The sequence below is a fragment of the Parambassis ranga genome, chromosome 16 (genome assembly GCF_900634625.1).
Source record: "Parambassis ranga chromosome 16, fParRan2.1, whole genome shotgun sequence".
In the NCBI taxonomy this organism is placed as follows: Eukaryota; Metazoa; Chordata; class Actinopteri; family Ambassidae; genus Parambassis; species Parambassis ranga.
This window is the reverse complement of record NC_041036.1, coordinates 3584248-3611884: the sequence shown is the minus strand read 5'-3', so window position 1 is coordinate 3611884 and position 27637 is coordinate 3584248. Positions and strand designations below refer to the sequence as shown.

Genomic DNA, 27637 nt, shown 5'->3' with positions numbered 1-27637 from the left:
CTGTCACTGTCATCCACCTGCAACCGCACCGTGCACGCTTCACACAACGCAACACAACAGGTGATGCAGATGATCTGTTTGCAGAGCCTTTATGCTCTGTAGAGCAGATGCAACACACAAGCAGGAACCTGAAGAAATAGAAAGAGAATAAGAAGTACCTGCTTCTTCTGAGTGCTACTAAACAAAAGACAACCTCACAAAATATGTGCAAGGTAGGAAAAGAATCCAAAATCCAGTGATATAGATAATACATCTAATCAAAACATCACAGCAAATGCCAATTTGTGCAATAATCTTTTGCAAAGCAGCGGTGATCATTTAATTAGATGGACCAGGAGATGTGTGGTACAAGGATTCTGCAGATACAGTGACAGGGACCTGTTACATGGCCGCTGGCTGGGTAATGACTTCATTAAGTTGGAGAAGGGAGGCGCAGCAGGGGAGGGACTGACAGAGAAAAACGATAAAGTCTCATAGCGGACTTCTTGAGAAGCTATGAGAGGGAAAGAGAGGGAGGAATGAACAAGTAATTTGGGGGAGCTGATCCAAACCACTTGTTGTCCACATTTCCTTTTCTTTCCACCCTATTTGGGCTAAATGCAAGCTGGCATGCTTTTGTTTAAGGCATGCAGGGAGGTAGGGAGAAGGGGGAGAAGGGAGGGTGTTCTCAGCCTAGACACTTGTCAAGAACATTCTTTTAAGAAAACTTAAGAAAAAAAAATGCACCTACATCACCGCATTATTAATAATATTAGAGAATATTAGAGATGAGGAGGAGTTAAATTTTGGCAGCACATAACTCTGAGGTTTTCCCATCCCTCTCTGAGGGGGGGCAAGGTGGCAGCTGCTCTGCCTCCCCCCCACCACCGGTCTCTGCTGCTGACACTCAGACAGACCCAGTAGCTTCAGCCCAAACTACTGCCTCTAACATTAGCAACGCTCAAGGGAGGAGAAGACATGTGGACCTACACACAGCACTCTGTAACGTTCACACTCTCCTTCCTTCTCTCTACTATCATGCACTCACTTCCTGCAGGAGGTTTTTAAAAACAGATCTGGCTGTGTCTGCTGTGAAAGAAAGCAACTAGTCTTTGAGAGCACCGACCAGGGATCCCCCCCACCCCACCTCCCAAAACCCTCAAACATCACACACTGCTTTTCTGCACTCATGTGACTCTAAAGTTTATCTACATTACTGAAAGCAGTTCCGAACACACACACACACAGAGAGCCTCATTCACAACTTCCTCAAGACACAAAATGCAATAACCCCCTCCTGCCTTATCTAGCTTTAACTTGCTGCACACCCATCTGGAAGCAACCACTGGCCGTTAAAGCAAACAATACACGCACAGAGAGAAAACACGAGAAGCTTACCTCACTTTGTAGCAACGTACAAGCTGTTCAGCAGTCCATCACCCAGCACTTTCTCTCTAGAGTAAGTTTGTGGCAGCAGCAGCAGCAGGAGGAGGAGGAGGAGGAGGTGGAGAAGAAGCAACAGGCAACAATAAAAAGAGAGCACCAGAAAAAAAGCAAAGATGAGAGTAAGCGAGAGAGGGGGACAGAACAGTAGAGGGGGAAGGACGAGAGCGTCTGAGTGACTGAACCAGAGCTAGCGGTGAGTGACAAACTCCCAGTGTCGTAGTCTGAGCAGGAGGTTTATTCAAAGCCTGCAAACTAACTCGCTCCTCTGCCTGCCTCCCTCCCCAGCCTGACGTCAACACGGTCACATGACCTCGCTCTGGTGTGGAGGGGAAATGAAAAGGGGAGGGGAGATAGAGAGCGAGAGAGAGAGAGCGAGGGAGAGGGAGAAAGAGACGGAGAAGCCTGTGTTGCCGTGGTAACAGGCACACTGCACTGCAATGATTTTGAATAGGTCATCTGACACACAGACAAACACAGATTCTTACATGCAGAGAAGCTGGTAAGAGACTGAGTAATTTAGACCATCGAGGCAGAGTAAGGGAGCGGAGAAAAAAAGAGAAACGGAGACGATAGAAAATGATACAAATATAATTCTGAGGAACTGTTTCACTGTGCTCCGATGGAAAAATTCAAACAACTTTAGCTACTTTCGCTTCTCTGATTTGTCCAAGAATACTCATATCATATACCAGTGGTCATTCAACACTTGACCATTTAAGCTTATAAAGATTAAACTGCATTATTTTAGGGAAGTGTGAATAAATCAGGATTTCGATTGTTCGATTGTGTTTTGATTTTTATATCGTCACATCTTGTGAAGGGAGCTGTAGACACAAACCCTTAATATGAAAAAATCAGTGTGACTGACAATTCAATCAAAACAAAGACATTAGCAATGGTGACGATCAGCAGTGGAGGGAGAGGGGAACGATTACACCTGCGTGTCTCATTATCACAAGCAAGATTGATCACTATCATTATAATGAGACATGAGTCGGAAGCTGCAAGACGACCAAAAGCAGGATATGTATTTTTACATATCATATCCATATCCACACTAGTACCACCTCACCGATCCATGTGGTACCTGTTACATTATTACACTCGTTCATATAAGGGTCTATGTTTGCCATTACAACCACCACTCATTTTATGTTCTGTTCATTGTATGTCTGTTATGCCATGTCAATTTATAGCCTTACTTTTAGTTTACCTTGTTTACTTGACCTTATTTACCTTAATTTTATCTTAGTTTTATCTTATTTCATGTTAATTATTATATGTTTTTATGTATGCACCAATCACTAAGGCAAATTCCTAGTAATGTGAATCCCCTTCACTTACATGGCAATAAACACGATTCTGACTCTGATTCTAAAATATACAAATATAAATATAGATGGACACCACTGACCTGCTTCTGCTTCCTTCAGGCATCTGTACAGCTCACTATTTAATGTATAATCTTATCCTGACAACCACGTTGTTATGACAAGCTCCAGGAAATCATGATCCTGACCCAAGAAACAGCCCCACACCCATATCTAATAAACCCAGACATTACAGGTGGTGCTATGTAGTTTTTATCCACCATCAATGTCATGATACACACCTTGTGGATAAGATGATGTTATGTCCTTAATTTACTAAAGTAAAGGAGTGCATGACTGTCTTAGTGCATGCATGCTTCTAACAAATAGTTGTCCACTTGTCTGCTCAATGCTCAAGTCTGGCTTAACCCCCACTTCCAAACTGTGCTGTGCATTGTGTTAAGTTTATCTGGGGCAGGGTTTGTGTATGTATGACTGGGAAGAAAAAAGACCCTCCTTAACCCATCCTCCACTAACCCAAGCTGAGAGTATGAACAGCTTTGGTCTGATTACGTTCATTTGAATAGCGTCTGCTGGCCAGTTGAATGGAGTGTAGAGGGGCCCACATCAGGGTGGGGAAGCATGGAGGCTGGAGGGGGGGCAGGTCAGCACAACAGAAGAAGCAACCCCCCCCCCCCCCCACCGCCCCCACCAAACACACATTGGACTACTGTGAGTGAGCGTACGTAGGCCTGAGTGAGTGAGAAGCACAGAGTGCAGGGAAAAGTAATCTAATAAAGCCTCCAGCTAGGATACATATGATTGTTAAGATCCTGCTGAGCAGCAAAGCAGTCGCCAGAATGAAAGGACAGAGAGCAGCGACACGGATGATGCAAGAACCTGAAACTGTCAGGTGGGTAAACCAGCTGAGAGATAAATTATTTAAAGTCTTGTGATTATGGGCTGGCAAGGAGACACCTTAAGGTGAGAACGTGGTCTTTTAGGAAAGGCCTTTTTCACACTTATTTCTTATTACAGTGGTCAATATATAAATATAGGGGGGACTAGACAGTGACAAGGATGTAAAGGTATTTGTTGCTAAATAAACTTCGGTACACTTTATGTGAATTAAAAAAAAAAAACAGAATGAATGGACCACCTCATATGCCCTTTTCAAATGGACTCATTTGTTTTGACTCTCTGTGGAGCACTTGTGTGGATGAATGTAACCTGCTTCAGTGTGTCGGTGTGTGTGTGTGTGTGTGCATGTGTTCGGATGTAGGGTGGGTAACAGGCACTAGAGGGAATTCCTTCCTCCTAAAGATTCAGGAAGCAACAGCATGGGCGGAAGAGAGAAAACAACTTCTCTTTCCAAGGCAAACCCTTTAGAAGTTGTTCCTTTGGAAACGGAAACACTGCCTGCAAACGGTGTCAGTGTTTGAAACACACTTCTAAATAACTCCATTATTGTTTGCAGCTTGTTGCTAAAATCAGCAGAAGGCATAAAAAAAAAAGTCAGCTATGAAACAATGGACGTTCTCTAAAACAGCAAAATAAACCAAAAACAGGCAATGAATGGGGAGCGAGAGGGAGGGTGACAAATATACACCTATGGGACAGATTTGTGAGAGTGAATGGTTGTGGGTAAAGTCAGACCTTGAAGCTTCAGAGAGGTGGGATTTAAAGCTCAGTGGGTGTTAGATAAAATAGATGGATAACCAGCGACCAGGGAGGGAAGGCCCACAACTGATAACAAGGTGTGTACAGTGTTATATTGGTTTTTTCACCATATAAGTATACAGCGGGTGCAAATGTGAACAGAGCCTATGATGTGTGATATGAGAACCAGCCCAAATACAGACCATGGTTCATTCTATGGTAGCAGCAGTGCTTGTGGTTATAAAATAATAAATGATAGAAACAGGGCTTTATACGGCGAATATTTGCATATAAATACGTATGCATAAAGGTTAATGGAAAATGAGTGCAGTTGAAGTCAAAACTGATGACAAATGGATAATGGATAATGTTATTATCACAGCAGTGCATTCATATCACATGACACTTCTAAAGCTCCCACTGCCCTGCTGTTCCTAAGGATTAATATGCACGTACCACCGTTTTAAAACATTCCCTCACAGCACCCAACCCCTCACAATCACAAAATGATCAGCAGCTTAAAATACAACCGAATCAAAGCCTAAAATCATTATATTATATAACACTGATGCTGCTCTGCGTGTCTTTATTCAAATTTCACTCAAAATACTCTGAAATTGGAAGGTTTTTTTTGGGTGATGTGAAGGCAAACAGTGAAAATGTGGGTTCTACCCAAGCGGCAACCTTAGGGGCTCAAAGTTGAAGCCCATGCAGAAGTGTCAAAACTTGTAATAAATGCTGCAACCACTGGGGGCTGGCTCCAAAAGCGAGTAATTTCCCATAGACTCCCATGTTAAAATGGCCGACTTGTTTACAGCCTGGTACAAAAAACCACTCTGGTCTCAGCTGATAGGTTCTCTTCTTGTGTCAATTGTATGGGGGGTGAATTTCTTTTACAACTCACTCGTTTTAATTGTATTCGGACTTAAGATTACGCATAATTATGGGCGTTGCCGCTTGAGTGACAGACAGTTGACGTATCACAGCGCGAGTTTCCTGCTTCCATGATTGCCCGCCCCCCTAAACCCCACTCGTGCTCCCCCTCTTTGTCCATATTGGCGGCGGTCATCACGTCCCGGAACCTCCCACCGAACCTCAAAATGGCTCTTCAGAAACAAACAGGTGGCGTCACGGAAGCTCTGTCCGTAGTTTTTACTGTCAATGGTTCTACCATAGTGGTGTCATATTGTAAAGTTTGAGTTTTCTCATTTCCAGCCATGATTTGCTGTTTCCACAGAAGTGCAAGCCTTTATACTGTGTACAAATTGGAATTCTGCAGGTTAATAAGCAGTCAGCCACCTATTTCCATAAGTTAATCCCATTCTACATGTTTATTCTCAGAAAGCTGCTTTTCAAAGTCTCATTAAAAAAAACAAGGCTGTGCCTTGTGTCTGGTGAAATTCTGCTGTTTACATCGAAGCAAAAGGTGCTTGAAAGAGCACAGAGCATCTCTCATCTCTCAATGAGAGGATATAACATGCAGGGACTACTGTGACAATAAGAACGCGGCATTGCACAATTAAAAGCGTCACATATCTGTGTAACTGCCAATTACACAACATACAGGAATCAGCAGAAACCTGGCTGGTACACAAGGAAGTGAATTAATCTCCCACACACACCATATGGTTATGAATGTATCAAAGCACTGTCCTGAGAGAAGGGGGAGGGAGATAAGAGAGGTGAAGGATGTCCACAAACACCATCACAACCACACACGTGAATGTATATCCAAGCAACAATTGACTTATAGAGTAAGAAAGCATCAGTAAAGAAGCACCACAGTCTGAGAGATGACTGCAGGCTGTCCTTTATCTTAAAGCAGCTGGAGCCAGACTGCATTTTGTGATCTCTCATAGCCATTTCCATTAGTACTGTGGGTTCAATTCACAATTCACTCACTGCAATGAGCAGACAGGACTGTTTAAAAACAAGATCTCCTCCATGTGTGTTATGTAACTGCAATACATGGGGTGGGCGAGCCGATGCACCTCGCTGAACAGGCTAATCCAACGTACCACGCTGCCTGCCAAAACAAATGACGACAGTGTCTTACAAATCTATGCTGTTGTGTAATAAAAGAGATTTTGATCATTCATTTTTATGTTAAAGCGAATAGGTAATTGTAATATCTTTGAGATCAATTGTAAATCAGATAGTTTCCGTACTGCATTGATCAGCTGTGAGTAGTAAATGTATTTATGTAATAAGTTCAGAGACAAAGCGATTCACATCAGGACTGACGTCCATCCTGTTTTGGCATGACTGAACTTAATTATAGTGGTGGCACACAAAACAAAAAGACTATGAATTTAGAGAAAAATAAAACATGCTGCAGGGAAACTGTCCACTATCATCCTCCTCCTCCTCCTCCTCTGCTGCTGCTTCCATGACCCTCCTGGCTAGACAGCCCGCTGCATTGAAAGAATAAGTTGAAGCTAACAAAGCTTTGGGCAGTTGGAAGTCCTTTTTTTTTTATTATGTCGAAAGTGATGACCGTGACATTTTGTATGAGATGTGATGAACTGAAGTGTTTTTTCAAAAGAGAGTAGGCTGAAAAGTTGTGAATGCCACTAAAAAAAACTTTATTTAATACAAACCGGATTGTTCAATACAAGTCATTATTAAAACGTCCTCTGCACTTGTACAGATTTATTCCAAATTTCTCAAAACAACATTTATGCACATGACTCACTCCCTCTGCCTCAAAGCCATTAATAATAAAATAAAACCTTACATGTTAGTAAAGCAACAAATTACAATGGAAGATTAAAGCTGCGCCAAACTATCCTGACAGCCGGGAAGAAAAACTAATTATTGCATCCACCGGACAAAAGGTCAACTGTGAGCAGCAATCAAAAGACTCCACAGCTTTCTGATGCGACAGGCCAATGATACTTATCCTTTTTGTATATTCTATACAAAAAATACAGTTATAAGGGAGGTTTTGCTATACTAGCCTATCAGTGATCTGAACACTGTGCCAATGTGTAAGCTTACATACACTGAGCGAAGAATATGAATCATCTGTGGAAGCTATAAAATGCTAAAAACATCAGCCAATCCTCCGGGTGGACCCTGCGCAGAGTATTGGCTGGTTGTCACTCTCTTCCTGCACTGCGCGCACCAGAGAGGTACGTGCATGATGGCCGAAGTCACAGACCGCAGCTCGTCTTCAGGTAATGCGCGTCCATGTGATTGGGAGGCGTGGCTTCGGGGTGAGCTCCGAGAGAAAGGGGCGTGTGTTTACTTTCGAAGTCTCCTACCCTACCTTTAAACAGATAATTTCTGCCTTTATACAGGACATATAGGATGTGTCAATGCAACCAAGCTAGTTTCAAAAATAAATGGTCCCACATGCAAACCAGCAAAAACGTTCTTTCTTCTTTACCTCTGATGCAGGCTACATGCTGAAACTAAGAAAATAAGAATATAATGTTAACAAGGTTCCGACCTTTCAATGTGTCACAACCCAGACTAGCTGCACAGCATAAAAACTGCTTTTTTTTCCTATCATTGCCCTTTGCTAAGAGTCTACCTTCACCTCAGCAGCCCTGACAGGCTGTACATAGGAATGAAGATGTATTAGGCTCAATATAGGCTCTGACCAGTAGCCTGAAATGATTACCTTCCATGGTTTTCATTAAGTAGTTGAAACTTTTGTCTTATTATTTCCCCTGTTAAGAAACAGGAAAAAAAGGTTTGTTATACAATAAAACAAATGTCTCAAGAGTTACTCAACAGTATTACAACCCACTCCATCCTCAAATCCAAATCCTAAACAGAAGGCAGAAGAAAAGACCGATGACCAGTCTGTCCTGTCCCACTGTTTATTCATTTATTTTGCAGAGGATAAAGGGGGATTAGCCACAGCCAAGTATCCTGGGCACTCTTATCAGAAAGCAGCAGGTTGGGAGTCAGGAGCAAGAAAAAGACACATCACCACCTTCCCTATGAGTCACCATCCCGTCCTCTGCACACAATTACAGAAACACACAGCAGCTAACATTATATATATAGACCACACACACACACACACACACAAAAAATGGGAATGGACACATACACGCTCGCCTATCAAATGTAACGGCGAACTTCCTGTGAGTGGATTTGTCTTTTAAGCTTTGCCCATGCGCTGTCACTTTCGTTGCATAATTCAAGAAAAGACGGTTCTGCCAAATATAACCCCAGGAAGACACATAGAGGCCCGGCGATACAGCTGCAATGCCTGGCCAATTAGTCGGGTATAGAAGCAGGAACATTTTGTGACATTCTAATAGCAGCATTTACATAAGCAACAGAAAAGGCTGATAAATAATATACATACACCTTAGGTAAGGTAAACACTACAATAAAGACAACATAACCATTAGAGCTGACTTCCACCCAGAAGAAAAGTGTCCTTTTTCCTTTTCAGTGTCATTTTTAGTCACGGACTGGATCGGTTAGGTTACTTTAATCCAATCAGCAACAAGCTTCTCCTCCATTTTTTTTTAGACTACCACAGTGATACATCCTGCCACAACTACTGACATTACAGGCACTCGTTGACACACAGTAAACACTGACCATGACCAACTACTGTACTTAAAGCAGAAGTATATCACTGTTCACTAATAAATAGGAAAAGGAAGCTCTTAGACAAGTGGATGTCATCTTAAGGAGGTTCGGAGGGTCCACCGACTCCAAGTGACCTGAAGTGTGAGGCACAGCTGCAGTCTGCCCTTATTCTATGCAGTGGAGCTCTTAACTGGAAAAGCTGCAGCTGTCCCTTAGTTACATTTGTGTGTGTGTGTGTGTGTGTGTGTGTGTGTGTGTGTTTATAGCTACCAAATGAACGTGAACATGTGTGTGTATCAAAGAGGAAAAGGATGTTCAGGCCATTTATCTCTTTTAATGTTAGTAACACAAACAGACACACACATATTTGTCCCTGACTTATGAGTGAGTGTGTGATTGTGTGTAATGGCCTGTGCATGGAGGGATCTTGGGGCCTGGGAACTGTGTGGAAATCACATTGGGCTTCCTCTGGCTCATCTCAGAGTCATGGGAAACAACACTGACCAAAAACAACAGGGCTCACTCCACGCGGCACGCTGACCACCCAACATTACACTGTTTAAACTGGACACTGTGCACTACCTTCTGCCAGAGATAAAAGAAGAAAGGAGTGTGCTCTTACATTCATCCGTGGCTCTAAATTATCCTTTATCTACTGGTGGAAAATTTGAACCAAGCTACTCTCAACATCAACAATGAGATTTATGATAAATACACTAAACGTAACTCATGTCTGCTCCACCAGCAAAAAGCTTGTCATTTGTAGAATCTCCTGCTTCTTCGCAGATATAATCATCCGGATTATGTGCTAAAACATGCCAGATTGGACGGATTTTGCAAGTAGTGTGACCCTTTTCTTGCACAGATTGGCAGCCCAAACAAGTACTTGGGATATCCGGACTGATTTAACCAAGTCTTGACATAGAAAAAGGGTTTAAATCAAACCCATGTTACACACAATAACCAGGATGCAAAGTCAAAATCATTGGTGAAGGACCTGCTAAACAGAATCCATGCTGATATTTGTGGAGCACAGAGCCAGTGGGCAGATGGTGAAATGAATTGTCTGAGATTTGGGAAGAGTCTTTTGGACAGGAAAAAAGCATGAAGAAACCTACTGGACCAAGCCAAGCTGAAGCCTTGTCAAAAGCATAGCCCAACAGCTAATAACGCCTGCTGTTACCAGAGCAACACTTAACGGCACTAGAGACCTGAGCCTGTTCGTTCTCTGTTTGAAGTGCATTTCTTTCTTATGACTACATTTCATGTAGAAGGTGCACATTTTCAAAGAGGACAGAAAAACAGACCACCACAAACCTGCAGCGTCTTATCCGGGGATGTCAAGGGTAACTAGTGCCTTTGAGCCTCCGTCAGCTCTATAAACAAAAAAGAAAATGCACATTGTTAAATGATAATCTGTGCCATGCTTTGTGATGCAGCCACTGTGTAAATAGGCAAACAAATTTCAGGATAACAGTGGGGAAAAGTTTAACATTAAAAAATCCTGCTACCATTCATACTTGTGGACTAAATACCACAAAATATGAAGCACTGTTGCACTGTGATATCGCCAAGTTAAAGCTAACATGTGATTACAAAGGAGAACTGACATTGTGATCTGAATTAAGTGGAAACTATAAGTACACAAAGACATTTCCATTCCTCTACGGTGGCTTCAAAGCCGTTTGTAAATAAATATGTTTCCTCAGTCTGCCAGAGAACACATCCACTGTAGTTTTCAGGAAAGAAATAGTCTAATTAACTGTGAATTACAAAAATTAAGCATGGTCTTTGAGTCCTCTATATTTAGATGAGCGTAGGAGAGACAGATGGAAATATCCCAAAGCTTAAAGTCCAGAAAATGCTTCTAAACTTACAGTAGGTACACACACCAGCTGGGAGCTGTAAGAAAAACACAATATACTCCTCTATTAAGCTTTGTTCTGGATCAGACACACATGCTTGAATAACTAGCAATAACTAATATTTAGTAAATGCCATGAGAAATGTATTTAGATTAAGATAACGTAATAAGGACCACAGAGGGTGCACATTGGTAAGAGGTCCGTAGCCAGTACTGCAGGAATTAAAGCCCGGTACAGAGTACTAGAAGTAGTACTAGTAGGAAAAGAATAGACCCAGGAGTTAAAAAGAAAAACATCTTTAATGTCATGTGAATAATGTGTAATAATCAGTAAATGGAGTCTGAAGAAAGGCAATGTCTATCTATTAAGAATGGAGGATTTCCATTATCTTTAGTTTTTACAACACAGATGAGCCGCTCCTTAATTACCCTTCAGGTCTGGGCTGTTTTTTTTTTTAAATGCCAAGCTACATGACCTGCTTTTTGCACGTACAAAGTGACAACAACATGAGCCGATGCCATTAAAAGCCTTTTTCCTGTTGGGTGTACAAGGAAAAATCTACCTTGTGCGAGGCACAGAACAGCTCCTCAGGTTCCTGTCCTCTCACTTCACGAGGCGCTCTCAAATAACCCGACTCTCCTGGCACAGCACGGCTTGGTAACCACAACCGCAGGCAAACTGACAACTCTGCATGTGTGCGAAAGGATGTTGGTGTGGAAGTGCAAGAGCATATTCACCATCAGACAACAGACAAAAAAAAGGAACAATGTTCTGTAATACAGACACAGGTTGCATTTCTTTCTCTCCTACACACATACAAATATACACCATGTTAAGTCATTGCCGTTACAAAAGAGTTAGCGTTAATCTTCCGCACAGAACTGCAGAGGTGCAGAGTGTTAGCAGCATCTTTAGTCTTCCATCTGCCTCTATAGACAGAGCTGCAGGTTATCTGTGAGCTGGCACAAACTGCATATACTGTATACATGCTTAAAAACACCTCAACAAGGGATATAAGCATTTCAAATTAGAGAAATTGTTGCTTTTTATCATATAAAATTTTAGCAATTTTAGACAAAACATGCTCAGAAATGTTTGTGAATTGAAAAGATGTTCTGTGATACTAAATTAGGATCAATCCGGTGCAATGTTAGTGTCACATGGAAAAATAAACGGTGTTAAATGTTTATTTTTATTCTATTCTATGGGAAGCCCTGTGAAGGGGCCTCCGTAACAGCTCCAACTATAACTCCAACAATAAGGTGTTATTGCTGCTGGTAGCATTCCCCAAAATAGTGACTCAGTGGGAAGTTTTTGCACTTTGAAAAATAAATACACAACAACACCTGTTAAGTGTTGGGTAATTATGTTAGGACGCCTCTCTGCAAATATCTTCCAACAGCCATGCTGTCATGGGAGCAGACATTTTTTCCGTAGTAATCCAACTTTGTTTTAACATCTTGCAATGATCTTTGCAAGACAAACAAGGAAGAAGGGGGAGAAAAAAAGGCTAGGATTTGTTCAGTCAATCCTTTCAAATTCCATCCTTCCATCCATAGATGCCTTGGAATTAAAGGGCATTGTTTCCCCTGGTTTAGGGAGAGCTGGTTTGTCTCAGGGCAATTTAACAGTCCCTTGAGTAAAAACAGAACCACTTATGTTGACGCACATTTGTGTTCTCACTCTCACTCGCCTGCTCCCTCCTCACACTACCTACACACAGAACATATGTATGAAGACGCCATAGGCTGCCTGGGGCTCTGGCATATTTTACACACCATTTGTGACTAAAACAAACACTGCTGACCTCGTAGTTGGCCCATCTGATGACCGTATATGGAGCGCAACAACAAAATTACTCAGAGAAAAAGAGCAAAGTGCTACAACAAGACTAAAAATAGATCTAAAAATCCAATGACGGAGGCTAGCTTTTGTTTTCTAGAGATCATTTTCAATGTCATTACATCATCTCAGAGCCATTTAGGCAGGCCCACTGCAGCAAAGAACACACAGATCTTTAACCGGTATACAGCAAAGTGGCTTTTTCATTTCATGCTTTTTGCTTTCTGTGAAGATGATTTACATTTTTTGGCTTCTAAAAGCCTGTGCGGAAGTGGTCGGCACCCCTGTGGAGACACATGGTTTCAGTCTCAGGCCAGACAGGAGAGAGAGAAAGAGATAAAGAAAGAGACATAAAGGAAGTAATTGCACTGAGATACCCAGGCACAGCGTCTGAAAAGCTCAGGTTGTCTTTGAACAAAATGTGACAACAGGGAGACCTCAGCCTTTCACTGGCGCCATGGCAACCTGTTCTATGCATATGGTAGGCTAGAAAAAAAAATCACTACTAAAACTACAAGTCAGACGGAACGATCAAACATTAAAAAACCATCTGAGTGCATGAGTGCATGTGTGTGTGTGTGTGTGTGTGCATTCATGCAAAACATCAAACACACCAGCGGCTGTGTCAAATGAACAAGAGGAGTGTGTAATTCAAGGGATTAACATTTATTAGCAGCAAGCTTCAGGGCTCGAGTCTTGTTATATTCATGAATCAAATATTCTTAGAAATGACCAAACACACAAAGACCATGTAGTGTAATTCCAGAGATTACACACACACATATATATCTGTGAGCAGACACGTTTCAAGTTTACTGCTGTAAAGTGACATCTGTTTATGCTGTCGCACCATCACTGGCTTTGGTCAGGGCTGCTCAGATTGTAGTGTGACACGGGGTGCTTACCATTATGAAAATTAGACATATGAGTGGAGTACTTTATGAAAATGAACACAGATTTAATGTCACCACAAAGCACGTCATCACTACTGCAGCCGCTCCACGCAGGTCTCTGCTTTAGGACAGTGTCAAAGAGCCTGACCCATATAGTTCATCTTTAAAAGCCCTCATAATGATCTGCTGTATTATGACCGAGCAGTGCAGTGTGAGGTCTGTTGTTATCATTAAAAGCAGCCGAAATAGGTGTCACACACTGGCTGGAACCCTGGAACACAGTAATAACCTGCTCCTGCACTGAGGAGATAATTGTCTTGTTTGTCATATAGGACCCACCAGAACAGCAGAATCAAGCCAATGTAAAATCTCAGTACTCGGTGTATGCTAAAATGATATTATAAACAACATAATGCACAGAGAGAGAAAAACACAGACGACGTAACAATGTATTGCTAATCTCCTAGGACACCAGCCCAGGCAGTGTGGGTGTCTGGACCAGACACGCTTGCTTGCTCATTCGCTCATCTGCTCAATAAAACTGGGCTGCGGCTGCAACGTGTTGTCTTCCTACCATATTCGCTGTGGTATACTCCCACATGTAACCCCCTCCTCTTATTCACTCTTTTCTCTCACGCTCCCCTACTTACTGCAGACCGGCTGTCACGGTTTGCAGCCCACTCGTTACCGTTTGCCTCATATAGCCGTCGCTCCAAGAATCTTTCATCCTACTGCTCACAAATGAGAACATTACATAAAGAGAACTTACGTGCGTATTTGTATGTACATCTTACACCTGTTTGATGAGATTACATTTGAATAATTAATTGGTTCTTCTTATTCAAGTTTCTCTAGTTAATTATCAGTGATTTCTCCGATTCATCCTATATTCTGGAGCATGTAACTCATGTACTTCCCTTACATTCCTGTAAAGCCCAAAGAGTATGATATAATAGACCTGTTATTATAGCTCCTGAAGCTCATTAAACCTCATTAAATAATGAACACATAAAGCAAAAGTAACTCAACCCCGAATCTAAGCCCTTTGACAGCTTAAAAAAATAGAATTTTGATTATTTTATAAAACCCTCTAAGTAATGGTGGTTGACGTCATATAATCAACAGTATTTTATGATTTCTCTCCACATGTTTTGTACCAGATGCCTCTTTGTCTTTATATCACTCTAGCTGGGCCAAATAACTTCATCCAATTCTTAGTTTATCTTCATATTCTCACATATGCCACAGCCACGGTTCCCTTCTGTCTGTAAAGTCAGCTGTTTACCCAGGTCTTCACACTTGTCTGACAGTGACAGGCGTTCCGGCCGACACAGCATTCTCACATAGTGGGAAAGCCCAGTGCTAATTCAGGGCATGTCTGTGGACTCCTGGCCAGCCATGGTGTGAAGCCAAAGCCTGTCAGTGAAGCTTAACAACTCCCCTCAGCTCTCCGAACACATCTCTGCAGCTATTGATGCCATCGTTTCTGACAATCTGTCTGGCCTTGCTGCTGGGATGTCATTGTCTGACTGGTGAGGTAATGGAGTGTGAGGTTTAAGGGTGTTATAGTCATTTTTATCCTTTAAGATTAAAAATGCATACCTATCTGTAACGTCTGCTTTTTGTGGTGCTGTGGGTCTTTATGTACATTCACCTCTTTAATCATGCAGACCCTAAACCTTCACAATCTAATGTAAACCCCACTCTAAAATCTGCTGTCCGACGCCACATGCACAGCCGAAGGAACTGTCATGGAAGAGAAACATGAAATGCTGCAGCTGCTGTCCATTAGGTCAGTTCATAAGTGGATGCTCCGTGGTATGTTGCCCAGTGGGGAAGATGTTCCACACTGACTTTGAGCACCTGGGTAATGTTGACAGAGGGGTCTACCAATGGCTCTAATATGCTTATTTTGGGAAGGAGGTCATTTTCTTCAGCTTTTAGGTTATACATATTGAGGGCTTACAGATATTAAACAGCTGCTATTATCCTCATTAGCACTAGTGTATCCTCTCAAGCTTTGACACATCCATATACGCTGTATTTAAGCTTTTTAGCTCAGACATTGTGAATTGATGCTTGTCTGTAGAACATTCTGGGACCTATTTCTCACCCTTTTCTGATATATTATAGACTTTAGTGATTTGAAAAGCAAATAAACTAATAAAAATCTGCATATGAATCAACAATACGGCAGTGGAGCAATACAATGTCCAGGTATCTGAAACCTGCATATGAAGGAACTAATTGGGCCCAGAAGTCCACTATAGCAGATTATTAGACACTGGCAGTTGCTCTGAATTTAATAGAGGGACGTTATGCCAGACCGACAGATATACAGACACACACATGTTCACACTCACACACACAAAGTTGCGTTATAACAGCCAGCTGGGTGTGTACAGCTGAATGGAAGCCACAGAGGGATGTGGTGTTCTAAAAGAAAGGCAATGATAGAAGGCAAAGCAATATAATTATGATCACATGTTAGAGGACTTCAAACTCAAAGCAGGGCAGAGCATGGAAGACCTTTACGAAAGCTTAACAGCACTGTGCAAACAATTAAACCTGCAGTTCTTTGTGACTGCGACCGCCAACAGGATCAGACTGTAAACTGTCATAAAGACAAACAGACTGGTGGTTATACTCAATGACTCCTCCTCCTCTTCTTTAACAAACCATCTGAACACAATATATTCATTAAAGATTATGTTTAAAAAACCGGTGGGCAAACAGGAAAGAGAGTAGGGCTATATAACCGCCTGAAACCACAACAAACCGACATCACAGACCATCAGAGGTGCATTTACTCTAAAATGAAAAAGTTCACACAAACTGCCCCCTTCTACTCAAACCTGTCACCGTGTTTAATGCCAGACATCCTCATGACCCAACACATCAGACAGGCTGGCAGGGAGTAGGTGTGATGACTCACAGGTCAGAGAACGGCATCAGACCATTCACAAGGCCAGGTGTCAGCACTCAGTCATCCAGGACTGCACACACACACACACACACACCACATACCTGCCTTTACTGTGGTGTAAGGCATGGAAACCAGAAGCAGCTTTTAACCCTCAGTAATCAATAACACCAGTTACAGGCTGGTGATTAATGCAATACTCCTAAAAACACAGGAATGTACTGATTCCTGTACATGTGCATATTTGTTCTCGGTGAAAGCCTTTTTCTGGGAATCATGCAGTGTACTTCCTCATGTACTTAAGTATAATGTATAAACTTTTAACCCCTAAAGCGATGACTCTTGTGACTATGCCTATGCTTCTGTGTACGGCTCTGTTATGACTTACTCGTGATAGAGAACAAAGGGTATAAGAAGCGAGCTGCTAGGTGAAGACCTTGAGCATTCCTTCAGAAACTTCCGTCTGTGCATGTGAATGCTCCTTCTTGTAAGAATAAAAGCACTGGAGTGATTAACAGTCGGTTATCCTGCTTTTAATCCTAAAACCAAGGGGCAAACTGTGGATATGTTAGATTTTTGTAATTCAGGTTAGGGTTGACAGAGGCTACATACAGTGAACAAGTGAAAAAGTCCTCACTGATTATATGTTTTTGATATATTAAACTGAAAGGTTTCAAATTTTCTCTGCAAAACAAACAGTAAACTGCATGAATGGATGGATCGAGGGGGTGTAACATGTCAGGCCTTCTCTTGAAGGCAGTGGGCAGCACATCATGTTCTGTTGTTGAAGCTGTCACTGCCGTGTTTGTGGGAAGCATGAAGCTGACAGTTGATGATCCTGTTTGATCTCAGGCGCTAAGCCACACTCGTGTCGAGCACAGCGTAGGCACGGTGGGCGGGGGGGGGGGGGGGGGGGGGACATCTGCAGAGCTCCATATACCAGAGGGTGGGTGAGATGCTTCGAGGATCTCTCATGAAGGACGCGCCTTAATGCCATTTAGATTATTTTCTTTGTGGAGATATAGTTTCAGCTGTCTTTCTGTTGCTGTCATGTGACCGCTGTGTCCCACGTCCCGGCCCTGCACTCAGATCTCCTTTCAATATCCTTTCCTGTGAGCTTCAGTATAGCTGTGCCCTTGGTTTTAATAAAGAATGCCAACAATCCTAACCATCCATCCTGGAAAAACCAATGAGAACTGTAGACACTGTTTCCCACACTGTGTCCATGTTTGATAAGAAAACCAAACAAGTGATGCTGTGCTTGTCAGTCCTGGCGGGACTCCCACACATCCATTACAGGGAACAAGCTTAAACCTGATCTGATGTTTGCCTTTCATTAATTGTGACCGATCTTGGATCATTTGTCACTCAGCCACAGTGTCTTGTCGTGGTGGACGGGTTACTGTGACCCTGTGAACTTTAGAGCTGTAATGTCAGGTAATAGCTTCTGGTGGTCTAACAAGTAGCACATCATGCTTCAAGATGATGGTGCTCACCAGGAGCATTTCAAGAGCTCTTATGTTTGAACCAACAGAAGACTGGCTGGAATGGGGAGAGTGGTTCCCCACCAAACAATGTGATGTAACACCTGTTGCAGTGAGACACACAGGAGTGTCTCATTATGTGTCAATGAGAACAATATAACACTCTTGTCACACTGATCGTCCTCTCCTGGGGTTACAGGTCTCTTGACACTATCCGAACAATGGGACACAGGCCAGTCCGTCACAGTGCCTGCAATAAACCTACCTAAACCTTCATGTCCAGGTCTAACCTCTGAGACCACACTGTCAGACTTTGTGCTGCCCAAATGTTTTATGCAAAGGCATTCATTCAGTCAAGAGTCAATTCTCACCAGAAGGGACGTGTGTGGACACCTGCAGCCCGGGTTGCAGTTTCTTCAGGCAGCTGTGTCACTCCGTCTAGTAGTGGGGTGAGTATAAACAGGCAGTCCTTCGGCACCAGTGGCTTTATGTGAGCGCTAACAACACCTACAAACACATCAAGAGAAACAGTGGTGACTTCACCAGTACCCAGACAACCAGTGTGAATCAATACTTGTGGATATGTAAAATGCATGCATGCAATGTTTATGGATTAATACATGACTCAAAAATGAATGACCTTTTACTTTCTCATTAATCTGATCAACAAGGGCAAAAGCAAGAAAAAGCTCAGTTTCTCTTAGCAGCCCTGGCTATGACCCCTTCCTGCAGACCCGGACTACAGCCACACTCAGGTGAACCACACAGCCTGAGGATGTAGGTTCATCTATGTCTCTGTACAGTAACAACCTGAAGAGAAAAGGTGATTGGATTTTGGAAAGTGATCAGATACTCAAAAGCTAAATACTGCCACATGTCCTTGTTTCATCCACATATAACACAAACATGTGACTGCATGTTTCTGTTATATTAGAGCCTGAACAGTTCATATTGATACTTAATTGGTAATTTATCTGCCAGGCTTGTAGCACCTGATGTGAGTTAAGAGTTTATCTTTGTTTATTTCTTCCTACTGAGGTGATAACGTGTTTGTTCTATCTTTGTGAGAAATCTCTGACTCAAACTATGTGTAACATAACAGTGTAGTCGTGCATCTTCTTTACCATGACAGTGTTGTGCTGTGAAGCTTCACACTGAATCCTTTCTCTTCTACCTCCACGCAGGAAACGACAGTTTGTGAGCTACAGAAAGTCGAGTTGTTTAATGTACAACACAACCTGAGGAACCCTTTACAAAACAACACACAGCAGTGAGAACACAACACATGAGGGGAACTCTCAGAGGAACGAACGCCTGTGGGACGTTTACTCGTTTAGCATCAAGAAGTTTCTCCTCAGCTAGCTTAGCCGGCTAAACATGCTAACGTGTTTGGGTGCGTTAAGAGCTTGACGCTGTTTACACTCACACAAATAAAAAATACTGTAAAAAGGAGCTAGCAACATCTTCCTGAAGGCTAAAGAACGCGACATCAGAATACTTTTACTCCAAATAAAGACTGAGTAGCTTCACTGTGCTGGAAATGAGGCAACAACAACAACAACAACAACAACAGACCACAGCTATTCATTCAGGAAACAAGCAGCTAGCAGGTATTAGCACAGGTATTAGCTGCACATTACTGCAACAAACAGGCGACTTACCGCAGCTAAATGTCGACAGAGGTGTGTTCTTCATCAGCCGGTGCACACAAGAACACATGTATCCCCCAACAAGTGTCAGTGTGTGTGCGGAGTTACAGCAAAGATCGCGTAAACAAGATGCGCTGCATCAGAGGCAAAGCTAGCTTATCTTCCGGTTACCACAATCCGTGAAACACGGCATAAGCTTTGCTATTAGACATTTGATAAAACACATGTGCCAACAATAATAATAATAAGGTGTGTCCTTTGTCCACACGAACTAAATGTATTGATTACCTGTGAAGGGTGTATTTGTGTACATTTTTGGTGTCCAAATAAAGAGCAGAGTGGGACCTCTGTCGACACCCCTCCTTCCCAGTTAGCAACCAGACTGCACTGTGGTTCCTTTTACGTGAAGCTGGCGCCATCTAGTGGACAAGAAAGGGAGACGAAGCGTTTCATTTAAATTCTATTGTTGGTCCAGACAAATAATTTTACAATTTAATTCAGTTATTGATCGTTGCCATAGTTAGTGTAATTATTATCTGATATTTAGTTTTTCTTTGTCCTATGTAACAATTAATTGTTGCTCTGCAACATCACCTAATATGGTGTCTGGAAAATATTCAATAATCTATCAAACCATCTGTTAATTTTGTGATAGAAAAAAAAACACTATTATTATTATTATAAATACTATTTATTTAATATTTTTATATTATATATTATTATATTATATTTTTTTAACACCACCAGGGGGCGATCATGTGCTGAGCTTTGGTTCCTTCTAAACTCACAGGCTGCTTGTATCTGTAGACTTCATTGCACATGAGCTGAGGTGCCAAAATAACATCATGTCATATAAATAATTTTATTTTGTTACATTAAACTTGGGATTATTTGTAAGAACTGTCTTCTTGTACGTGACTACAGAGCTGGTTAGAGGACAGAATATTGATCCTGTTAAAGCCTCACATGACAGTAAACTAAACACTTTTCAGTATATCAGTGTATACGATTTACATTTTTTTACTCTTATTTTACAGACAAACTGAGTTATTGAAGGCATGGCCTGCAGTCTGATGAACAATAATTAACGTTAGCTTTAAGTGCATCTGACATCAGGACCAATGAAGGTCCACAAATTACAAACACAAGAGCCACACTTTAGCCACAATACCTGTACATACAGATGTGCAAAACTGTCACCAGTGTCCAAAAAAAAAAACATCTCACCCCATATAACCTCTGCTTTGGATCTAAATAATCATGGCCGCCATCAAACTCTGACACTTTTTCAAACTTAAACACTGATTTATCACCGCTGTGACGTGGCGTTTCTCGCCTCTCTCGCTCTTGCGTCAGTCAATTCTGTCCATAAATCTCCTTTCACTTTAATGAGTAGAGAGGTAATCAACAGGAAGTGATGCCAGGCGTGGTAATAAATTCTACAGGAATACTAATTGGGGGTTTGAAGGGTCAGAGGACTGAGGCTGTAACATAAAGCACTCTGTCACACGCTGCTCACATCTATTCTTATGCACTAATGGTTACTGTGTGATAGCTTTATGTAAAAATATGTCTTATATGAGCTGATCTTATCCATCATATAGAACCCCACAGTGTAGTTATCAGGGAACATATCTGCTGCTCATTGTTAGGCTTAATTGAAATGTTGTTTCGGGAGACTTGTCTCCATCTGATGTGGGCGTGGTGAGGAGGAGGAAAAGTGAGGATTTCATCCTGTCTATTGTCTGTCCCCCCCCCCCCCCCCCCCCCCCCCAAAAAAAAGAAAAATCCACTTTTTGTTCAGCTGGATCTTAATTATTGTTAATTACAATTTAACTGGGCAATAAAGCAGATAGAATTATTGTCCAAATGACAATTCTTTACCCCAACAACAAAAAACACAGAAAACCAGAATGAAGGCAGAGAAACTCCATAATCAGGAAGGCTTGGCGATCAGAAGAGAAGCGAGGAAAATGGCCTAAAAACAAAAGAACGTGTCCGGAGGGGAGGATTACATTTATCAGGACAGGCAGAGCTGCCACACAGACAGGGACGGGATCAGAGAGGGATAGCTCACAGAGAGCGGGGGGGGCTTAGAGGCAAAAGAAAAGAAAATCTGAATAATAAAAGAGTGAGTGTCTGAAATAGGACACACACACAAAAAAAGAAAAGTTTGTAATTATTTGGGCTTGAATTTGGAACATGGAATTGTTAATTGTGTCAACAATGATTCCCGTAAAAAAATTGTTATCTCCAGAAAAGATTTGCTCATGCCTTTTACGCCGTGCAGCATTTTTAAATGAATTAATTAGGCGATCACAGTAATTACTGTTTATATTGTTGTTAATGAGCCCAAAGGCAAGCGAGCTGCACTCATCCAAATTACACTCATGAGGCACGGAGCCAAGAAAAGGTCCAAACCAGAGTGCTGCATGTTAAACATTCCCCGAGTCCTCCTGGTTAAGAGATAACCAAGAATTACACTTTAACCTTTCCTTTCCTTTCAATCACACATCTTTCCTCATTAACACGTGTAATTAGTTTTTAAGATCCAGTGAAAAAAAATAAAGATTTTAAACTGTTGTAATCCCTGCCCCCCCACCCACCCCCTATAAAAAAAACACACTACAGATGTGATAGAAGCAGCAGATTCATATGCATATAAAGCAGCCCCATCAGATCACAATCACTGTGTCATTTTACCTTTTATTTCCTCATTTCAGTTGTCATTTTGTCAGGCATCTATCTCAGCGTCTTCCTCCACCGTCTGTCATATTTGATCTGACATTTACTGGCTGCTTCGTGCCCATGTTGCAGTGCAGCTACCTGAAGCACAATGGCACAGCGTCATAATGGAAAAGGTCTTATTGTAAATATGATAATTCCATCAGGTGCTGTAATCAGTGTGTGAGTGAATGACACACACACACACACACACACACACACACACACACACACACACACACACACACAGATCGAGGATCTCTTGTTTTTTTATTAGTGAAAATGTCAAAGCGAGGGAGTCTGTCACAGAGCAGCATCAGAGTGTGACGGTCGGAGCACTTTTCTCCACAGTCATGTCTTTCTTTTCTTGTTTCTTAAATAAAAGTTCATCCTAGAACTTTAAAAAAAGGCCCTGATACAAACAATGTCTTTACATAACATTAGAAAGTTGGTACACCTTTGACTGGCATGAGGGGATCTAGCCTGAGAATGTCAGGCACCAATTGTGCTCATAAAAACCACTTTTTTTCCTGAATATTTAAATTTGTTTCCTTTATTTTACACTTTAAGATAAAAATAAGATACAAATCTAAAGTGGCACACAATCAGAATCAGACCTTCAATGTAAGAAGTGGACAGAAATGTATGTATGTAATCAAAAGAAGAGTAAAAACAACATGTACGAGTGCACTGAAGCAGGTTAAGTCTGGAAAATGACCATAAATGAAGCTTGAAAGAATGTCAGCCATGATTTGATGCTCTAACAATGAGAAGACAAATTGTCAAACAAACAAACATCTAAATTTTTGATCAATCGTTGAACTGTCGCATCCATGAAATGTTACAGGCAGTTGTGACCTCTCAACCCCGAGGAAAAACCCCCTCACAGCAGCTAAAGAGACATAAAGCCATCACTGAACACATGTGAATAACCTATAGGAGGGAGTCTGCTGCGGATGATGTGTTGTGTGATTTTTGTGTGGGGAAAAGAAAAAGAACAGCGAGCACGTTGCACCTGTGTTTCTAGGGGGGGGGTCATCCAGGGCTGATGAAGTCTTTGTGCTTCCTGCTGTAAAAGCAGAGGGGAAAAGATTTTTCTGTCGCCCTGGAAACCACCATGCTACCCCCTGCCTGGCACACACACACACTGACAACTACTCTGGAGCTGACGGAGGAATATTAATATAAAATCCTACATGTGACCATTTACACAATAAACACATGACAAACAAACAAAAATTATTAGAATTATTAGCGTGTTTTTTTCCCAACAGCACCCGAACGCAGCAGAAGAAATCATTTTTAGGAAAAGTAAAAACTTGAAAACGATGTCGTCTTATTTTATTTCCCTTAAAGAAACACTCTCTGATGAGGGATGCTGGTTCCAAAATCAGTCGTGAGTGAGTTTATATGTCAGAGGGAAAGGTGTGAGCAGAGGCAGCCTGTGTGTGTGTGTTTGGCCAGGCAGCTGCAGCACTGACATGAGAACAACACCAATCAGCAGCTCTGATTGAGACGCTGCTTCAAACTGTTCTGACTGGGACCAGATGGAGCACAGAACCTTATTTACAGAGGCTCCCACAGACACATACATACATGCATGTAAGATCTCCTGCAGACGCACACAAAGAACACGGGCTGCTCACAACTACAGAACCTACAGTACATGTGAATATATAGGAAGAGAGAGATGTGCCTCATGAAAGCTTTTTCTTAAATCAACTGAGTGTTCCACACAAGTCAGGACACATAAAGCTCTGTCGTGCACGCTGACACACACACACACACACAGCAGAAAAACATCAAAACACACAGATTGTGCCACAAACATACATTTTCTAAACCTATATTAAGAAAAATAATGTGTAATTATTTTCATAGTGCATATTAATAACTTCTCTAACATTGCCTCTCCCTCTCTCGCAGACGTTTATCTAAATAGATGCTCTCTAATTAATGTGTCTGGCGGCCTTATTATTCTTTGAGGGTGATATTTCCCTGTGATGAAAGGCAGAGAAGGTCAATTTTAACAGAGACCCAGGGGAGAGAACAGGGCGAGCAGAGACTGGTGCGTGTGTGTGTGTTTACCTGTGTGTGTGTGTGTGTGTTTGCATTTCGGCAGAGTGACTGAATTCAATTCATAAATGGATGAGCTGTAGTTTGTGTGTGTGCTTGAGGACATTATGCATTATAAATTTTATCACTGGTCCAAATTAGTTCATAAATTACTTATGTTAATAAAAAATACACATTAAGCTGTCGCTAACGACACAAAGGTTAGTACAATATCCAAAAATTAGTTTTATTATATATTATTTAGCACAAAGAGATGTAAGTAAGTTTGTTTGCATTTAAAGCTTATTTTATGATATGAGATCATAACTGCAGAAGAGGCACCCAGCCTACAGTCTATCTGAGCGTGTGTTGTAAAATGATGGAAACAACCAGGTAACACAGAACCGACTCACAAAGAAAGAGGAGGAGGCTGAAGGTAATGAAGGCTGGACAGGAAATCATAAAGAAGTGCAGTGGAAATACGACCTCCAAAATAAAACAGGAAGTCCAACTAAGGATCGTAAAACACGACAAGACGACACCAAGCGGCAACCTTCGGGGCTCAAAGTTGAAGCCCATGCGGAAGTGTCAAAACTTGTAATTCACGCCGGAACCACTGGGGGCTGGCTCCAAAAGCGAGTAATTTCCCATAGACTCCCATGTTAAAATGGCTGACTTCACAGCAGGAAAGAACCTGTTTACAGCCTGGTACAAAAAACCACTCTGGTCTCAGATGATAGGTTCTCTACTAGTGTCAATTGTACGGGGTGAATTTTTTTACAACTCACTCGTTTCAATTGTATTCGGACTTAAAATTACGCATAATTATGGGCGTTGCTGCTTGAGTGACAGACAGTTGACATTTCACAGGGTGAGTTTCCTGCTTCCACGATCGCCCGCCCCCCTAAACCCCGCTCGTGCTCCCCCTCTTTGTCCATATTTGGAGTTTTGGCGGACGTGACGCTGCCAACATGGCGGCGGTCATCACGTCCCGGAACCTCCCACCGAGCCTCAAAATGGCTCTTCAGAACGGGTGACATCACGGAAGCTCTGTTCATAGTTTTTACTGTCAATAGACGACCCATTTTCAAAATAAAACAGGAATTGAGACAAACTGAAACCATGGATCATGTATACATGTCTTCAAACTCCTCCACCTTGGCTAGATCATGTCATCCTTTATTTAGTAGAGAACCATGAACTCAGAGTGTGAGACCAGAAGGAGGGACAGCAGGTAACACAACCATCGGCTGTAAGGGTGCTGACCTGACCTGTGACCTCCACCTGCTGTAATATCCAATACAACATCTCATTAACATTGCTACATATGTATGTATATACGTATGTATGTAGCAGTGAGGAGCAGCTTGCACATTGTGCTTATATCTCCTCCTCCTCCTCCTCACTGCTCTGAATTCAGCTGCTGCGATAGTGACTGGCTGAAACCTGCAATAATGAGACCTGCAATTAGCCCTGGCCAATCAATGGGGTAATTGCAGAGCGGGACTGATGGACTGCAACGGAGAGAGGAGGGGTTTTGCTGCCGGCACCATATCGATTTCCCTCAAACCAATTAGTTGGTTTCCACCACTTTGGCGTGTTGGTCCCCAGCCATCTGCTTCTGGAATGCAGAGAGGAGAAAACATACTGTTATATAGATTGTATGCTACACAGATCTGTGTGTGGCTGCTCAGGGAATCTAAATTAGTAGCTTTGTTCACAAACACAGTCTCACGTTTTGTAAAAAAACAATAAAAACCTCAACAGAGGAAGCACGTCCACCAAGTCTGTGCTGCATTGACTGTTTTTACGTATGCCTCTATACATCTGAGTGATCCACACCACACAGAGCAGCCGGGTTCTGGTTGAACTTTGTGTGATCATGGGGTTCATCCATAATATGCACTTGTGTGTTTGAGCAAACACAGCTCGGACCAATCAGCACGCTGTGAGAATCAGCAGCTGCATGTGTGGTTAAGGTTCGGTTTCTCGGGGAGAGGTCACCTGAGTGTGGCGATGCTTCATTCATTCAGTCACCTGCTCTGTCCAAACAGTTTTCTGGGACGACTTCCAAGGTGATTATGTAACAAATCACATGGCAGGTGATCAGATGGAAATCTGATTCTATTCACTGTTTTTTTTTCAATACAGGATTTCCTTCCTTTGTTTGCTAAAATAAACACTTAGGTAACACCTTATAATAACTGAATTAAGCATTAATAAACAATTAATGCATAATCAATAAAACATCATTAACATATCAGTAGACATTAGTAAACAGTTAATAAACGCAGTTATTCATTTGATTTATAAGCATATCTATGAATCGTTTATTGATTGTATTCATATAAAGGATTGATAAACTATTTAGTTGTGTGTCTTATTTTGCACTAAGAGTTTTTAATAAACTTTATTTTTACAAACAGGAAGTGATCAGCATCTTTGTTTACATGTTTGAATCATGCATTATAATTATTTATTATAATGTGTCTTTTAGGCTAATTTGAAGTCACACACTCCGATATTACAGCTGTATGCAAAGGTAACATCATCAACATATAGCATTTTGCACCATAATGTATTTATTTGAGAGCTATTTTATTATCTGTACATATATCTATACTAACGATACACACCTTGAGTCATCTAAGTCCTTCGAGGGCCGCTCAGATTTCACTATCTTACAGTAAAAACAGACTTTTCTGGACTTGTTCAAACAGGACTCTCCCCTGGCTCAGTAATCGTTTCCCCTCAGATTACATATGAAGAATTCATATTTGCAGACAGCTCATATTCTGCAGCTACACTTCCACTCCCGGTGAAGTCTTCCTCTGCCCATTAGCCTGTCTTTGTCGGGGTGAACACACAGACACATCCAAGCCTGGTATTGATTTGGATAGTTATTTTTTCCCAGATGTCTTTTTCCATTCATGCGCTAGTAATGTGCAAAAGGCCAGTCTCTTCCCCAAGTGAGGCCATTAATGCATGCAACCTGTCCACCCAACCATTATAATAGAGCCACTTGAGATCAGCACTACAGCAGCATGTTTTTTTTTCTTCTTCTTCTTCTTCTTCTTCCAGGGACCACAATCACCAAAAAATTATTTTGTGCTTTTCACAGAAAAGCTAAATGGATCTCTAATTATAATGACCTTCTCTGAAAAGGTTGAGGCGTAATTGGAAAACAGCCCTAGAGTGCAGGCCATCTCCTGCAGAAGTGGCTGGGATGGAGAGAGAGAGAGAGAGAG

The 27637-nt window shown here is 41.8% G+C and overlaps 1 protein-coding gene across 4 annotated transcripts in view; it reads right to left on the bottom strand.

Annotated features, from left to right (window-relative positions):
* ncalda (neurocalcin delta a) overlaps positions 1-19881 on the bottom strand; it is a 44452-nt gene extending 24571 nt beyond the window's left edge. Inside the window, exons 1-4 of one of the 4 annotated variants that reach the window (XM_028425206.1) lie at positions 19623-19881; positions 18333-18468; positions 11382-11506; positions 10272-10330 (exon numbers count right to left, since the gene is read on the bottom strand). The gene's annotated coding sequence lies outside the window, so the exon portion shown is untranslated. Of the gene's footprint in view, positions 1-1377; positions 1690-10271; positions 10331-11381; positions 11507-18332; positions 18469-19085; positions 19164-19622 lie in introns of those variants that run through there. The other 3 variants (XM_028425205.1, XM_028425204.1, XM_028425208.1) reach the window with 3 other exon arrangements.
* Between the last annotated feature and the right edge of the window lie 7756 nt (positions 19882-27637).